Source organism: Momordica charantia, assembly GCF_013281855.1.
Source record: "Momordica charantia cultivar OHB3-1 chromosome 7 unlocalized genomic scaffold, Mcharantia_2.0 BLBB01000007.1, whole genome shotgun sequence".
Lineage (NCBI taxonomy): Eukaryota > Viridiplantae > Streptophyta > Magnoliopsida > Cucurbitales > Cucurbitaceae > Momordica > Momordica charantia.
Genome location: NW_028275165.1, coordinates 5,816,984 through 5,829,693, shown reverse-complemented (window position 1 = coordinate 5,829,693; position 12,710 = coordinate 5,816,984). Strand labels below are relative to the sequence as shown.

At 51.6% G+C, this 12,710-nt stretch overlaps 30 non-coding genes and 6 pseudogenes across 30 annotated transcripts; all 36 read right to left on the bottom strand.

Moving 5' to 3' along the window:
- Positions 1–87: 87 nt before the first annotated feature.
- Positions 88–205, bottom strand: LOC148210130 (5S ribosomal RNA; annotated as a pseudogene).
- Positions 206–443: 238 nt separating this feature from the next.
- On the bottom strand, positions 444–563 carry LOC148210129 (5S ribosomal RNA). Its single transcript, XR_015792411.1, has one exon. It is a non-coding gene; the product is annotated as a 5S ribosomal RNA (ribosomal RNA).
- A 232-nt stretch (positions 564–795) lies between these two features.
- LOC148210128 (5S ribosomal RNA) lies at positions 796–914 on the bottom strand. The gene has a single exon (XR_015792572.1). It is a non-coding gene; the product is annotated as a 5S ribosomal RNA (ribosomal RNA).
- Positions 915–1,162: 248 nt separating this feature from the next.
- LOC148210127 (5S ribosomal RNA) lies at positions 1,163–1,283 on the bottom strand. Its single transcript, XR_015792453.1, has one exon. It is a non-coding gene; the product is annotated as a 5S ribosomal RNA (ribosomal RNA).
- Positions 1,284–1,517: 234 nt separating this feature from the next.
- LOC148210126 (5S ribosomal RNA) lies at positions 1,518–1,636 on the bottom strand. The gene has a single exon (XR_015792474.1). It is a non-coding gene; the product is annotated as a 5S ribosomal RNA (ribosomal RNA).
- Positions 1,637–1,875: 239 nt separating this feature from the next.
- LOC148210125 (5S ribosomal RNA) lies at positions 1,876–1,996 on the bottom strand. The gene has a single exon (XR_015792439.1). It is a non-coding gene; the product is annotated as a 5S ribosomal RNA (ribosomal RNA).
- Positions 1,997–2,231: 235 nt separating this feature from the next.
- LOC148210124 (5S ribosomal RNA) lies at positions 2,232–2,349 on the bottom strand. The gene has a single exon (XR_015792452.1). It is a non-coding gene; the product is annotated as a 5S ribosomal RNA (ribosomal RNA).
- A 237-nt stretch (positions 2,350–2,586) lies between these two features.
- Positions 2,587–2,705, bottom strand: LOC148210123 (5S ribosomal RNA). Its single transcript, XR_015792462.1, has one exon. It is a non-coding gene; the product is annotated as a 5S ribosomal RNA (ribosomal RNA).
- A 237-nt stretch (positions 2,706–2,942) lies between these two features.
- On the bottom strand, positions 2,943–3,061 carry LOC148210122 (5S ribosomal RNA). Its single transcript, XR_015792458.1, has one exon. It is a non-coding gene; the product is annotated as a 5S ribosomal RNA (ribosomal RNA).
- A 233-nt stretch (positions 3,062–3,294) lies between these two features.
- Positions 3,295–3,413, bottom strand: LOC148210121 (5S ribosomal RNA). Its single transcript, XR_015792398.1, has one exon. It is a non-coding gene; the product is annotated as a 5S ribosomal RNA (ribosomal RNA).
- Positions 3,414–3,650: 237 nt separating this feature from the next.
- On the bottom strand, positions 3,651–3,768 carry LOC148210120 (5S ribosomal RNA). Its single transcript, XR_015792454.1, has one exon. It is a non-coding gene; the product is annotated as a 5S ribosomal RNA (ribosomal RNA).
- Positions 3,769–4,005: 237 nt separating this feature from the next.
- Positions 4,006–4,123, bottom strand: LOC148210119 (5S ribosomal RNA; annotated as a pseudogene).
- Positions 4,124–4,354: 231 nt separating this feature from the next.
- LOC148210118 (5S ribosomal RNA) lies at positions 4,355–4,473 on the bottom strand. The gene has a single exon (XR_015792457.1). It is a non-coding gene; the product is annotated as a 5S ribosomal RNA (ribosomal RNA).
- Positions 4,474–4,708: 235 nt separating this feature from the next.
- Positions 4,709–4,829, bottom strand: LOC148210117 (5S ribosomal RNA). The gene has a single exon (XR_015792438.1). It is a non-coding gene; the product is annotated as a 5S ribosomal RNA (ribosomal RNA).
- Positions 4,830–5,063: 234 nt separating this feature from the next.
- Positions 5,064–5,184, bottom strand: LOC148210116 (5S ribosomal RNA). The gene has a single exon (XR_015792417.1). It is a non-coding gene; the product is annotated as a 5S ribosomal RNA (ribosomal RNA).
- A 233-nt stretch (positions 5,185–5,417) lies between these two features.
- On the bottom strand, positions 5,418–5,536 carry LOC148210115 (5S ribosomal RNA; annotated as a pseudogene).
- A 232-nt stretch (positions 5,537–5,768) lies between these two features.
- On the bottom strand, positions 5,769–5,887 carry LOC148210114 (5S ribosomal RNA). The gene has a single exon (XR_015792456.1). It is a non-coding gene; the product is annotated as a 5S ribosomal RNA (ribosomal RNA).
- A 232-nt stretch (positions 5,888–6,119) lies between these two features.
- On the bottom strand, positions 6,120–6,240 carry LOC148210113 (5S ribosomal RNA; annotated as a pseudogene).
- Positions 6,241–6,477: 237 nt separating this feature from the next.
- LOC148210112 (5S ribosomal RNA) lies at positions 6,478–6,598 on the bottom strand. The gene has a single exon (XR_015792437.1). It is a non-coding gene; the product is annotated as a 5S ribosomal RNA (ribosomal RNA).
- Positions 6,599–6,831: 233 nt separating this feature from the next.
- LOC148210111 (5S ribosomal RNA) lies at positions 6,832–6,952 on the bottom strand. The gene has a single exon (XR_015792436.1). It is a non-coding gene; the product is annotated as a 5S ribosomal RNA (ribosomal RNA).
- Positions 6,953–7,186: 234 nt separating this feature from the next.
- LOC148210110 (5S ribosomal RNA) lies at positions 7,187–7,305 on the bottom strand. The gene has a single exon (XR_015792455.1). It is a non-coding gene; the product is annotated as a 5S ribosomal RNA (ribosomal RNA).
- Positions 7,306–7,539: 234 nt separating this feature from the next.
- On the bottom strand, positions 7,540–7,658 carry LOC148210109 (5S ribosomal RNA). Its single transcript, XR_015792445.1, has one exon. It is a non-coding gene; the product is annotated as a 5S ribosomal RNA (ribosomal RNA).
- Positions 7,659–7,891: 233 nt separating this feature from the next.
- LOC148210108 (5S ribosomal RNA) lies at positions 7,892–8,012 on the bottom strand. The gene has a single exon (XR_015792435.1). It is a non-coding gene; the product is annotated as a 5S ribosomal RNA (ribosomal RNA).
- Positions 8,013–8,212: 200 nt separating this feature from the next.
- On the bottom strand, positions 8,213–8,331 carry LOC148210107 (5S ribosomal RNA). Its single transcript, XR_015792434.1, has one exon. It is a non-coding gene; the product is annotated as a 5S ribosomal RNA (ribosomal RNA).
- Positions 8,332–8,564: 233 nt separating this feature from the next.
- Positions 8,565–8,683, bottom strand: LOC148210106 (5S ribosomal RNA). The gene has a single exon (XR_015792423.1). It is a non-coding gene; the product is annotated as a 5S ribosomal RNA (ribosomal RNA).
- A 350-nt stretch (positions 8,684–9,033) lies between these two features.
- LOC148210105 (5S ribosomal RNA) lies at positions 9,034–9,152 on the bottom strand. Its single transcript, XR_015792412.1, has one exon. It is a non-coding gene; the product is annotated as a 5S ribosomal RNA (ribosomal RNA).
- Positions 9,153–9,385: 233 nt separating this feature from the next.
- LOC148210104 (5S ribosomal RNA) lies at positions 9,386–9,504 on the bottom strand. The gene has a single exon (XR_015792401.1). It is a non-coding gene; the product is annotated as a 5S ribosomal RNA (ribosomal RNA).
- Positions 9,505–9,737: 233 nt separating this feature from the next.
- On the bottom strand, positions 9,738–9,856 carry LOC148210103 (5S ribosomal RNA). The gene has a single exon (XR_015792568.1). It is a non-coding gene; the product is annotated as a 5S ribosomal RNA (ribosomal RNA).
- A 233-nt stretch (positions 9,857–10,089) lies between these two features.
- On the bottom strand, positions 10,090–10,208 carry LOC148210102 (5S ribosomal RNA). Its single transcript, XR_015792571.1, has one exon. It is a non-coding gene; the product is annotated as a 5S ribosomal RNA (ribosomal RNA).
- Positions 10,209–10,441: 233 nt separating this feature from the next.
- On the bottom strand, positions 10,442–10,560 carry LOC148210101 (5S ribosomal RNA). Its single transcript, XR_015792555.1, has one exon. It is a non-coding gene; the product is annotated as a 5S ribosomal RNA (ribosomal RNA).
- A 233-nt stretch (positions 10,561–10,793) lies between these two features.
- On the bottom strand, positions 10,794–10,912 carry LOC148210100 (5S ribosomal RNA). The gene has a single exon (XR_015792544.1). It is a non-coding gene; the product is annotated as a 5S ribosomal RNA (ribosomal RNA).
- A 233-nt stretch (positions 10,913–11,145) lies between these two features.
- On the bottom strand, positions 11,146–11,268 carry LOC148210099 (5S ribosomal RNA). The gene has a single exon (XR_015792440.1). It is a non-coding gene; the product is annotated as a 5S ribosomal RNA (ribosomal RNA).
- A 233-nt stretch (positions 11,269–11,501) lies between these two features.
- On the bottom strand, positions 11,502–11,624 carry LOC148210098 (5S ribosomal RNA). The gene has a single exon (XR_015792443.1). It is a non-coding gene; the product is annotated as a 5S ribosomal RNA (ribosomal RNA).
- A 233-nt stretch (positions 11,625–11,857) lies between these two features.
- On the bottom strand, positions 11,858–11,980 carry LOC148210097 (5S ribosomal RNA; annotated as a pseudogene).
- A 233-nt stretch (positions 11,981–12,213) lies between these two features.
- Positions 12,214–12,336, bottom strand: LOC148210096 (5S ribosomal RNA; annotated as a pseudogene).
- A 233-nt stretch (positions 12,337–12,569) lies between these two features.
- On the bottom strand, positions 12,570–12,688 carry LOC148210095 (5S ribosomal RNA). The gene has a single exon (XR_015792573.1). It is a non-coding gene; the product is annotated as a 5S ribosomal RNA (ribosomal RNA).
- Positions 12,689–12,710: the final 22 nt, after the last annotated feature.

The window sequence follows — 12,710 nt, the reverse complement described above, 5'->3', positions numbered from 1 at the left end:
AAGAAAACGCGTCGGGAGAAAAAAGGCAATCAGCTAAGTCCAGAAGAGTGGGATCGGGAGGGAAAGAGATGAAAATAAAAACAAAAAGGGGTGCAACACGAGGACTTCCCAAGTGGTCACCCAACTTAGTACTACTCGCCCACAGCACGCTTAACTGAGGAGTTCTGATGGGATCCGGTGCATTAGTGCTGGTATGATCGCACCCGACATGGAATGCAGAGAAATTGTATATGACCCATGCGGGGCGCCACAACCCAGCGGGCACCGGCTGTGCGGGGGGCCCCGAGACGGGCCGGGCAACGTAGGCATGCGACCGCGAGAAAATTGAAATTAAAATTACAAAAGAAGAAAGAGAAAACGCGTCGGGAGAAAAAAAAGGCAATCAAGCTAAGTCCAGAAGAGGGGGGATCGGGAGGGAAAGAGATGAAAATAAAAAACAAAAAGGGGTGCAACACGAGGACTTCCCAAGTGGTCACCCAAACTTAGTACTACTCTCGCCCAAGCACGCTTAACTGCGGAGTTCTGATGGGATCCGGTGCATTAGTGCTGGTATGATCGCACCCGACATGGAATGCAGAGAAATTGTATATGACCCATGCGGGGCGGCACAACCCAGCGGGCACCGGCTGTGCGGGAGGCCCCGAGACGGGCCGGGCAACGTAGGCATGCGACCGCGAGAAAATTGAAAATTAAAATACAAAAGAGAAAGAAAACGCGTCGGGAGAAAAAAGGCAATCAAGCTAAGTCCAGAAGAGGGGGATCGGGAGGGGAAAGAGATGAAAATAAAAACAAAAAGGGGTGCAACACGAGGACTTCCCAAGTGGTCACCCAAATTAGTACTACTCTCGCCCAAGCACGCTTAACTGCGGAGTTCTGATGGGATCCGGTGCATTAGTGCTGGTATGATCGCACCCGACATGGAATGCAGAGAAATGTATATGACCCATGCGGGGCGGCACAACCCAGCGGGCACCGGTGTGCGGGAGGCCCCGAGACGGGCCGGGCAACGTAGGCATGCGACCGCGAGAAAATTGAAATTAAAATTACAAAAGAAGAAAGAAAACGCGTCGGGAGAAAAAAAAAAAGGCAATCAAGCTAAGTCCAGAAGAGTGGGGATCGGGAGGGAAAGAGATGAAAATAAAAAACAAAAAAGGGGTGCGAGGGTTTGCAACACACGAGGACTTCCCAAGTGGTCACCCAACTTAGTACTACTCTCGCCCAAGCACGCTTAACTGCGGAGTTCTGATGGGATCCGGTGCATTAGTGCTGGTATGATCGCACCCGACATGGAATGCAGAGAAATTGTATATGACCCATGCGGGGCGGCACAACCCAGCGGGCACCGGCTGTGCGGGAGGCCCCGAGACGGGCCGGGCAACGTAGGCATGCGACCGCGAGAAAATTGAAATTAAAATTACAAAAGAAGAAAGAAAACGCGTCGGGAGAGAAAAAAGGCAATCAAGCTAAGTCCAGAAGAGGGGGATCGGGAGGGAAAGAGATGAAAATAAAAACAAAAAGGGGTGCAACACGAGGACTTCCCAAGTGGTCACCCAACTTAGTACTACTCTCGCCCAAGCACGCTTAACTGCGGAGTTCTGATGGGATCCGGTGCATTAGTGCTGGTATGATCGCACCCGACATGGAATGCAGAGAGAAATGTATATGACCCATGCGGGGGCGGCACAACCCAGCGGGCACCGGCTGTGCGGGAGGCCCCGAGACGGGCCGGGCAACGTAGGCATGCGACCGCGAGAAAATTGAAATTAAAATTACAAAAGAAGAAGAAAAAACGCGTCGGGAGAAAAAAGGCAATCAAGCTAAGTCCAGAAGAGTGGGGATCGGGAGGGGGAAAGAGATGAAATATAAAAACAAAAAGGGGTGCAACACGAGGACTTCCCAAGTGGTCACCCAACTTAGTATACTACTCTCGCCCAAGCACGCTTAACTGCGGAGTTCTGATGGGATCCGGTGCATTAGTGCTGGTATGATCGCACCCGACATGGAATGCAGAGAAATTGTATATGACCCATGCGGGGCGGCACACCCAGCGGGCACCGGCTGTGCGGGAGGCCCCGAGACGGGCCGGGCAACGTAGGCATGCGACCGCGAGAGAAAATTGAAATTAAAATTACAAAAGAAGAAAGAAAACGCGTCGGGAGAAAAAAAGGCAATCAAGCTAAGTCCAGAAGAGTGGGGATCGGGAGGGAAAGAGATGAAAATAAAAACAAAAAGGGGTGAACACGAGGACTTCCCAAGTGGTCACCCAACTTAGTACTACTCTCGCCCAAGCACGCTTAACTGCGGAGTTCTGATGGGATCCGGTGCATTAGTGCTGGTATGATCGCACCCGACATGGAATGCAGAGAAATTGTATATGACCATGCGGGGCGGCACAACCCAGCGGGCACCGGCTGTGCGGGAGGCCCCGAGACGGGCCGGGCAACGTAGGCATGCGACCGCGAGAAAATTGAAATTAAAATTACAAAAGAAGAAAAGAAGAAAACGCGTCGGAGAAAAAAGGCAATCAAGCTAAGTCCAGAAGAGTGGGGATCGGGAGGGAAAGAGATGAAAATAAAAACAAAAAAAGGGGTGCAACACGAGGACTTCCCAAGTGGTCACCCAACTTAGTACTACTCTCGCCCAAGCACGCTTAACTGCGGAGTTCTGATGGGATCCGGTGCATTAGTGCTGGTATGATCGCACCCGACATGGAATGCAGAGAAATTGTATATGACCCATGCGGGGCGGCACAACCCAGCGGGCACCGGCTGTGCGGGAGGCCCCGAGACGGGCGGGCAACGTAGGCATGCGACCGCGAGAAAATGAAATTGAAATTAAAATTACAAAAGAAGAAAGAAAACGCGTCGGGAGAAAAAAGGCAATCAAGCTAAGTCCAGAAGAGTGGGGATCGGGAGGGAAAGAGATGAAAATAAAAACAAAAAGGGGTGCAACACGAGGACTTCCCAAGTGGTCACCCAACTTAGTACTACTCTCGCCCAAGCACGCTTAACTGCGGAGTTCTGATGGGATCCGGTGCATTAGTGCTGGTATGATCGCACCCGACATGGAATGCAGAGAAATTGTATATGACCCATGCGGGGCGGCACAACCCAGCGGGCACGGGCTGTGCGGGAGGCCCCGAGACGGGCCGGGGCAACGTAGGCATGCGACCGCGAGAAAATTGAAATTAAAATTACAAAAGAAGAAAGAAAACGCGTCGGGAGAAAAAAGGCAATCAAGCTAAGTCCAGAAGAGTGGGGATCGGGAGGGAAGAGATGAAAATAAAAACAAAAAGGGGTGCAACACGAGGACTTCCCAAGTGGTCACCCAACTTAGTACTACTCTCGCCCAAGCACGCTTAACTGCGGAGTTCTGATGGGATCCGGTGCATTAGTGCTGGTATGATCGCACCGACATGGAATGCAGAGAAATTGTATATGACCCATGCGGGGCGGCACAACCCAGCGGGCACCGGCTGTGCGGGAGGCCCCGAGACGGGCCGGGCAACGTAGGCATGCGACCGCGAGAGAAAATTGAAATTAAAATTACAAAAGAAGAAAGAAAACGCGTCGGAGGAAAAAAAAGGCAATCAAGCTAAGTCCAGAAGAGTGGGGATCGGGAGGGAAAGAGATGAAAATAAAAACAAAAAGGGGTTGCAACACGAGGACTTCCCAAGTGGTCACCCAACTTAGTACTACTCTCGCCAAGCACGCTTAACTGCGGAGTTCTGATGGGATCCGGTGCATTAGTGCTGGTATGATCGCACCCGACATGGAATGCAGAGAAATTGTATATGACCCATGCGGGGCGGCACAACCCAGCGGGCACCGGCTGTGCGGGAGGCCCCGAGACGGGCCGGGCAACGTAGGCATGCGACCGCGAGAAAATTGAAATTAAAATTACAAAAGAAGAAAGAAAACGCGTCGTCGGGAGAAAAAAGGCAATCAAGCTAAGTCCAGAAGAGTGGGGATCGGGAGGGAAAGAGATGAAAATAAAAACAAAAAAGGGGTGCAACACGAGGACTTCCAAGTGGTCACCCAACTTAGTACTACTCTCGCCCAAGCACGCTTAACTGCGGAGTTCTGATGGGATCCGGTGCATTAGTGCTGGTATGATCACCCGACATGGAATGCAGAGAAATTGTATATGACCCATGCGGGGCGGCACAACCCAGCGGGCACCGGTGTGCGGGAGGCCCCGAGACGGGCCGGGCAACGTAGGCATGCGACCGCGAGAAAATTGAAATTAAAATTACAAAAGAAGAAAGAAAACGCGTCGGGAGAAAAAAGGCAATCAAGCTAAGTCCAGAAGAGTGGGGATCGGGAGGGAAAGAGATGAAAATAAAAAACAAAAAGGGGTGCAACACGAGGACTTCCCAAGTGGTCACCCAACTTAGTACTACTCTCGCCCAAGCACGCTTAACTGCGGAGTTCTGATGGGATCCGGTGCATTAGTGCTGGTATGATCGCACCCGACATGGAATGCAGAGAAATTGTATATGACCCATGCGGGGCGGCACAACCCAGCGGGCACCGGCTGTGCGGGAGGCCCCGAGACGGGCCGGGCAACGTAGGCATGCGACCGCGAGAAAATTGAAATTAAAATTACAAAAGAAGAAAGAGAAAACGCGTCGGGAGAAAAAAGGCAATCAAGCTAAGTCCAGAAGAGTGGGGATCGGGAGGGAAAGAGATGAAAATAAAAACAAAAAGGGGTGCAACACGAGGACTTCCCAAGTGGTCACCCAACTTAGTATACTACTCTCGCCCAAGCACGCTTAACTGCGGAGTTCTGATGGGATCCGGTGCATTAGTGCTGGTATGATCGCACCCGACATGGAATGCAGAGAAATTGTATATGACCCATGCGGGGCGGCACAACCCAGCGGGCACCGGCTGTGCGGGAGGCCCCGAGACGGGCCGGGCAACGTAGGCATGCGACCGCGAGAAAATTGAAATTAAAATTACAAAAGAAAAAAGAAAACGCGTCGGGAGAAAAAAGAGCAATCAAGCTAAGTCCAGAAGAGTGGGGATCGGGAGGGAAAGAGATGAAAATAAAAACAAAAAGGGGTGCAACACGAGGACTTCCCAAGTGGTCACCCAACTTAGTACTACTCTCTCGCCCAAGCACGCTTAACTGCGGAGTTCTGATGGGATCCGGTGCATTAGTGCTGGTATGATCGCACCCGACATGGAATGCAGAGAAATTGTATATGACCCATGCGGGGCGGCACAACCCAGCGGGCACCGGCTGTGCGGGAGGCCCCGAGACGGGCCGGGCAACGTAGGCATGCGACCGCGAGAAAATTGAAATTAAAATTACAAAAGAAGAAAGAAAACGCGTCGGGAGAAAAAAGGCAATCAAGCTAAGTCCAGAAGAGTGGGGATCGGGAGGGAAAGAGATGAAAATAAAAACAAAAAGGGGTGCAACACGAGGACTTCCCAAGTGGTCACCCAACTTAGTACTACTACTCGCCCAAGCACGCTTAACTGCGGAGTTCTGATGGGATCGGTGCATTAGTGCTGGTATGATCGCACCCGACATGGAATGCAGAGAAATTGTATATGACCCATGCGGGGCGGCACAACCCAGCGGGCACCGGCTGTGCGGGAGGCCCCGAGACGGGCCGGGCAACGTAGGCATGCGACCGCGAGAAAATTGAAATTAAAATTACAAAAGAAGAAAGAAAACGCGTCGGGAGAAAAAGGCAATCAAGCTAAGTCCAGAAGAGTGGGGATCGGGAGGGAAAGAGATGAAAATAAAAACAAAAAGGGGTGCAACACGAGGACTTCCCAAGTGGTCACCCAACTTAGTACTACTCTCGCCCAAGCACGCTTAACTGCGGAGTTCTGATGGGATCCGGTGCATTAGTGCTGGTATGATCGCACCCGACATGGAATGCAGAGAAATTGTATATGACCCATGCGGGGCGGCACAACCCAGCGGGCACCGGCTGTGCGGGAGGCCCCGAGACGGGCCGGGCAACGTAGGCATGCGACCGCGAGAAAATTGAAATTAAAATTACAAAAGAAGAAAGAAAACGCGTCGGGAGAAAAAAGGCAATCAAGCTAAGTCAGAAGAGTGGGGATCGGGAGGGAAAGAGATGAAAATAAAAACAAAAAGGGGTGCAACACGAGGACTTCCCAAGTGGTCACCCAACTTAGTACTATACTCTCGCCCAAGCACGCTTAACTGCGGAGTTCTGATGGGATCCGGTGCATTAGTGCTGGTATGATATCACCCGACATGGAATGCAGAGAAATTGTATATGACCCATGCGGGGCGGCACAACCCAGCGGGCACCGGCTGTGCGGGAGGCCCCGAGACGGGCCGGGCAACGTAGGCATGCGACCGCGAGAAAATTGAAATTAAAATTACAAAAGAAGAAAGAAAACGCGTCGGGAGGGAGAAAAAAGGCAATCAAGCTAAGTCCAGAAGAGTGGGGATCGGGAGGGAAAGAGATGAAAATAAAAACAAAAAGGGGTGCAACACGAGGACTTCCCAAGTGGTCACCCAACTTAGTATACTACTCTCGCCCAAGCACGCTTAACTGCGGAGTTCTGATGGGATCCGGTGCATTAGTGCTGGTATGATCGCACCCGACATGGAATGCAGAGAAATTGTATATGACCCATGCGGGGCGGCACAACCCAGCGGGCACCGGCTGTGCGGGAGGCCCCGAGACGGGCCGGGCAACGTAGGCATGCGACCGCGAGAAAATTGAAATTAAAATTACAAAAGAAGAAAGAAAACGCGTCGGGAGAAAAAAAGGCAATCAAGCTAAGTCCAGAAGAGTGGGGATCGGGAGGGAAAGAGATGAAAATAAAAACAAAAGGGGTGCAACACGAGGACTTCCCAAGTGGTCACCCAACTTAGTATACTACTCTCGCCCAAGCACGCTTAACTGCGGAGTTCTGATGGGATCCGGTGCATTAGTGCTGGTATGATCGCACCCGACATGGAATGCAGAGAAATTGTATATGACCCATGCGGGGCGGCACAACCCAGCGGGCACCGGCTGTGCGGGAGGCCCCGAGACGGGCCGGGCAACGTAGGCATGCGACCGCGAGAAAATTGAAATTAAAATTACAAAAGAAGAAAGAAAACGCGTCGGGAGAAAAAAAGGCAATCAAGCTAAGTCCAGAAGAGTGGGGATCGGGAGGGAAAGAGATGAAAATAAAAACAAAAAGGGGTGCAACACGAGGACTTCCCAAGTGGTCACCCAACTTAGTACTACTCTCGCCCAAGCACGCTTAACTGCGGAGTTCTGATGGGATCCGGTGCATTAGTGCTGGTATGATCGCACCCGACATGGAATGCAGAGAAATTGTATATGACCCATGCGGGGCGGCACAACCCAGCGGGCACCGGCTGTGCGGGAGGCCCCGAGACGGGCCGGGCAACGTAGGCATGCGACCGCGAGAAAATTGAAATTAAAATTACAAAAGAAGAAAGAAAACGCGTCGGAGAGAAAAAAGGCAATCAAGCTAAGTCCAGAAGAGTGGGGATCGGGAGGGAAAGAGATGAAAATAAAAACAAAAAGGGGTGCAACACGAGGACTTCCCAAGTGGTCACCCAACTTAGTACTACTCTCGCCCAAGCACGCTTAACTGCGGAGTTCTGATGGGATCCGGTGCATTAGTGCTGGTATGATCGCACCCGACATGGAATGCAGAGAAATTGTATATGACCCATGCGGGGCGGCACAACCCAGCGGGCACCGGCTGTGCGGGAGGCCCCGAGACGGGCCGGGCAACGTAGGCATGCGACCGCGAGAAAATTGAAATTAAAATTACAAAAGAAGAAAGAAAACGCGTCGGGAGAAAAAAGGCAATCAAGCTAAGTCCAGAAGAGTGGGGATCGGGAGGGAAAGAGATGAAAATAAAAACAAAAAGGGGTGCAACACGAGGACTTCCCAAGTGGTCACCCAACTTAGTATACTACTCTCGCCCAAGCACGCTTAACTGCGGAGTTCTGATGGGATCCGGTGCATTAGTGCTGGTATGATCGCACCCGACATGGAATGCAGAGAAATTGTATATGACCCATGCGGGGCGGCACAACCCAGCGGGCACCGGCTGTGCGGGAGGCCCCGAGAAAATTGAAATTAAAATTACAAAAGAAGAAAGAAAACGCGTCGGGAGAAAAAAGGCAATCAAGCTAAGTCCAGAAGAGTGGGGATCGGGAGGGAAAGAGATGAAAATAAAAACAAAAAGGGGTGCAACACGAGGACTTCCCAAGTGGTCACCCAACTTAGTACTACTCTCGCCCAAGCACGCTTAACTGCGGAGTTCTGATGGGATCCGGTGCATTAGTGCTGGTATGATCGCACCCGACATGGAATGCAGAGAAATTGTATATGACCCATGCGGGGCGGCACAACCCAGCGGGCACCGGCTGTGCGGGAGGCCCCGAGACGGGCCGGGCAACGTAGGCATGCGACCGCGAGAAAATTGAAATTAAAATTACAAAAGAAGAAAGAAAACGCGTCGGGAGAAAAAAGGCAATCAAGCTAAGTCCAGAAGAGTGGGGATCGGGAGGGAAAGAGATGAAAATAAAAACAAAAAGGGGTGCAACACGAGGACTTCCCAAGTGGTCACCCAACTTAGTACTACTCTCGCCCAAGCACGCTTAACTGCGGAGTTCTGATGGGATCCGGTGCATTAGTGCTGGTATGATCGCACCCGACATGGAATGCAGAGAAATTGTATATGACCCATGCGGGGCGGCACAACCCAGCGGGCACCGGCTGTGCGGGAGGCCCCGAGACGGGCCGGGCAACGTAGGCATGCGACCGCGAGAAAATTGAAATTAAAATTACAAAAGAAGAAAGAAAACGCGTCGGGAGAAAAAAGGCAATCAAGCTAAGTCCAGAAGAGTGGGGATCGGGAGGGAAAGAGATGAAAATAAAAACAAAAAGGGTGCAACACGAGGACTTCCCAAGTGGTCACCCAACTTAGTACTACTCTCGCCCAAGCACGCTTAACTGCGATCCGGTGCATTAGGGCTGATGGAGCAGAAAATTGTATAAGGTCAGGGGTGCAACACGAGGACTTCCCAAGTGGTCACCCAACTTAGTACTACTCTCGCCCAAGCACGCTTAACTGCGGAGTTCTGATGGGATCCGGTGCATTAGTGCTGGTATGATCGCACCCGACATGGAATGCAGAGAAATTGTATATGACCCATGCGGGGCGGCACAACCCAGCGGGCACCGGCTGTGCGGGAGGCCCCGAGACGGGCCGGGCAACGTAGGCATGCGACCGCGAGAAAATTGAAATTAAAATTACAAAAGAAGAAAGAAAACGCGTCGGGAGAAAAAAGGCAATCAAGCTAAGTCCAGAAGAGTGGGGATCGGGAGGGAAAGAGATGAAAATAAAAACAAAAAGGGGTGCAACACGAGGACTTCCCAAGTGGTCACCCAACTTAGTACTACTCTCGCCCAAGCACGCTTAACTGCGGAGTTCTGATGGGATCCGGTGCATTAGTGCTGGTATGATCGCACCCGACATGGAATGCAGAGAAATTGTATATGACCCATGCGGGGCGGCACAACCCAGCGGGCACCGGCTGTGCGGGAGGCCCCGAGACGGGCCGGGCAACGTAGGCATGCGACCGCGAGAAAATTGAAATTAAAATTACAAAAGAAGAAAGAAAACGCGTCGGGAGAAAAAAGGCAATCAAGCTAAGTCCAGAAGAGTGGGGATCGGGAGGGAAAGAGATGAAAATAAAAACAAAAAGGGGTGCAACACGAGGACTTCCCAAGTGGTCACCCAACTTAGTACTACTCTCGCCCAAGCACGCTTAACTGCGGAGTTCTGATGGGATCCGGTGCATTAGTGCTGGTATGATCGCACCCGACATGGAATGCAGAGAAATTGTATATGACCCATGCGGGGCGGCACAACCCAGCGGGCACCGGCTGTGCGGGAGGCCCCGAGACGGGCCGGGCAACGTAGGCATGCGACCGCGAGAAAATTGAAATTAAAATTACAAAAGAAGAAAGAAAACGCGTCGGGAGAAAAAAGGCAATCAAGCTAAGTCCAGAAGAGTGGGGATCGGGAGGGAAAGAGATGAAAATAAAAACAAAAAGGGGTGCAACACGAGGACTTCCCAAGTGGTCACCCAAATTAGTACTACTCTCGCCCAAGCACGCTTAACTGCGGAGTTCTGATGGGATCCGGTGCATTAGTGCTGGTATGATCGCACCCGACATGGAATGCAGAGAAATTGTATATGACCCATGCGGGGCGGCACAACCCAGCGGGCACCGGCTGTGCGGGAGGCCCCGAGACGGGCCGGGCAACGTAGGCATGCGACCGCGAGAAAATTGAAATTAAAATTACAAAAGAAGAAAGAAAACGCGTCGGGAGAAAAAAGGCAATCAAGCTAAGTCCAGAAGAGTGGGGATCGGGAGGGAAAGAGATGAAAATAAAAACAAAAAGGGGTGCAACACGAGGACTTCCCAAGTGGTCACCCAACTTAGTACTACTCTCGCCCAAGCACGCTTAACTGCGGAGTTCTGATGGGATCCGGTGCATTAGTGCTGGTATGATCGCACCCGACATGGAATGCAGAGAAATTGTATATGACCCATGCGGGGCGGCACAACCCAGCGGGCACCGGCTGTGCGGGAGGCCCCGAGACGGGCCGGGCAACGTAGGCATGCGACCGCGAGAAAATTGAAATTAAAATTACAAAAGAAGAAAGAAAACGCGTCGGGAGAAAAAAGGCAATCAAGCTAAGTCCAGAAGAGTGGGGATCCGGAGGGAAAGAGATGAAAATAAAAACAAAAAGGGGTGCAACACGAGGACTTCCCAAGTGGTCACCCAACTTAGTACTACTCTCGCCCAAGCACGCTTAACTGCGGAGTTCTGATGGGATCCGGTGCATTAGTGCTGGTATGATCGCACCCAACATGGAATGGAGAGAAATTGTATATGACCCATGCGGGGCGGCACAACCCAGCGGGCACCGGCTGTGCGGGAGGCCCCGAGACGGGCCGGGCAACGTAGGCATGCGACCGCGAGAAAATTGAAATTAAAATTACAAAAGAAGAAACAAAACGCGTCGGGAGAAAAAAGGCAATCAAGCTAAGTTCAGAAGAGTGGGGATCGGGAGGGAAAGAGATGAAAATAAAAACAAAAAGGGGTGCAACACGAGGAATTCCCAAGTGGTCACCCAACTTAGTACTTACTACTCTCGCCCAAGCACGCTTAACTGCGGAGTTCTGATGGGATCCGGTGCATTAGTGCTGGTATGATCGCACCCGACATGGAATGCAGAGAAATTGTATATGACCCATGCGGGGCGGCACAACCCAGCGGGCACCGGCTGTGCGGGAGGCCCCGAGACGGGCCGGGCAACGTAGGCATGCGACCGCGAGAAAATTTAAATTAAAATTACAAAAGAAGAAAGAAAACGCGTCGGGAGAAAAAAGGCAATCAAGCTAAGTCCAGAAGAGTGGGGATCGAGAGGGAAAGAGATGAAAATAAAAACAAAAAGGGGTGCAACACGAGGACTTCCCAAGTGGTCACCCAACTTAGTACTTACTACTCTCGCCCAAGCACGCTTAACTGCGGAGTTCTGATGGGATCCGGTGCATTAGTGCTGGTATGATCGCACCCGACATGGAATGCAGAGAAATTGTATATGACCCATGCGGGGCGGCACAACCCAGCGGGCACCGGCTGTGCGGGAGGCCCCGAGACGGGCCGGGCAACGTAGGCATGCGACCGCGAGAAAATTGAAATTAAAATTACAAAAGAAAAAAGAAAACGCGTCGGGAGAAAAAAGGCAATCAAGCTAAGTCCAGAAGAGTGGGGATCGGGAGGGAAAGAGATGAAAATAAAAACAAAAAGGGGTGCAACACGAGGACTTCCCAAGTGGTCACCCAACTTAGTACGTACTGCTCTCGCCCAAGCACGCTTGACTGCGGACTTCTGATGGGATCCGGTGCATTAGTGCTGGTATGATCGCACCCGACATGGAATGCAGAGAAATTGTATATGACCCATGCGGGGCGGCACAACCCAGCGGGCACCGGCTGTGCGGGAGGCCCCGAGACGGGCCGGGCAACGTAGGCATGCGACCGCGAGAAAATTGAAATTAAAATTACAAAAGAAGAAAGAAAACGCGTCGGGAGAAAAAAGGCAATCAAGCTAAGTTCAGAAGAGTGGGGATCGGGAGGGAAAGAGATGAAAATAAAAACAAAAAGGGGTGCAACACGAGGAATTCCCAAGTCGTCACCCAACTTAGTACTTACTACTCTCGCCCAACCACGCTTAACTACGGAGTTCTGATAGGATCCGGTGCATTAGTGCTGGTATGATATCACCCGACATGGAATGCAGAGAAATTGTATATGACCCATGCCGGGCGGCACAACCCAGCGGGCACCGGCTGTGCGGGAGGCCCCGAGACGGGCCGGGCAACGTAGGCATGCGACCGCGAGAAAATTGAAATTAAAATTACAAAAGAAGAAAGAAAACGCGTCGGGAGAAAAAAGGCAATCAAGCTAAGTCCACAAGAGTGGGGATCCGGAGGGAAAGAGATGAAAATAAAAACAAAAAGGGGTGCAACACGAGGACTTCCCAAGTGGTCACCCAACTTAGTACTACTCTCGCCCAAGCACGCTTAACTGCGGAGTTCTGATGGGATCCGGTGCATTAGTGCTAGTATGATCGCACCCAACATGGAATGCAGAGAAATTG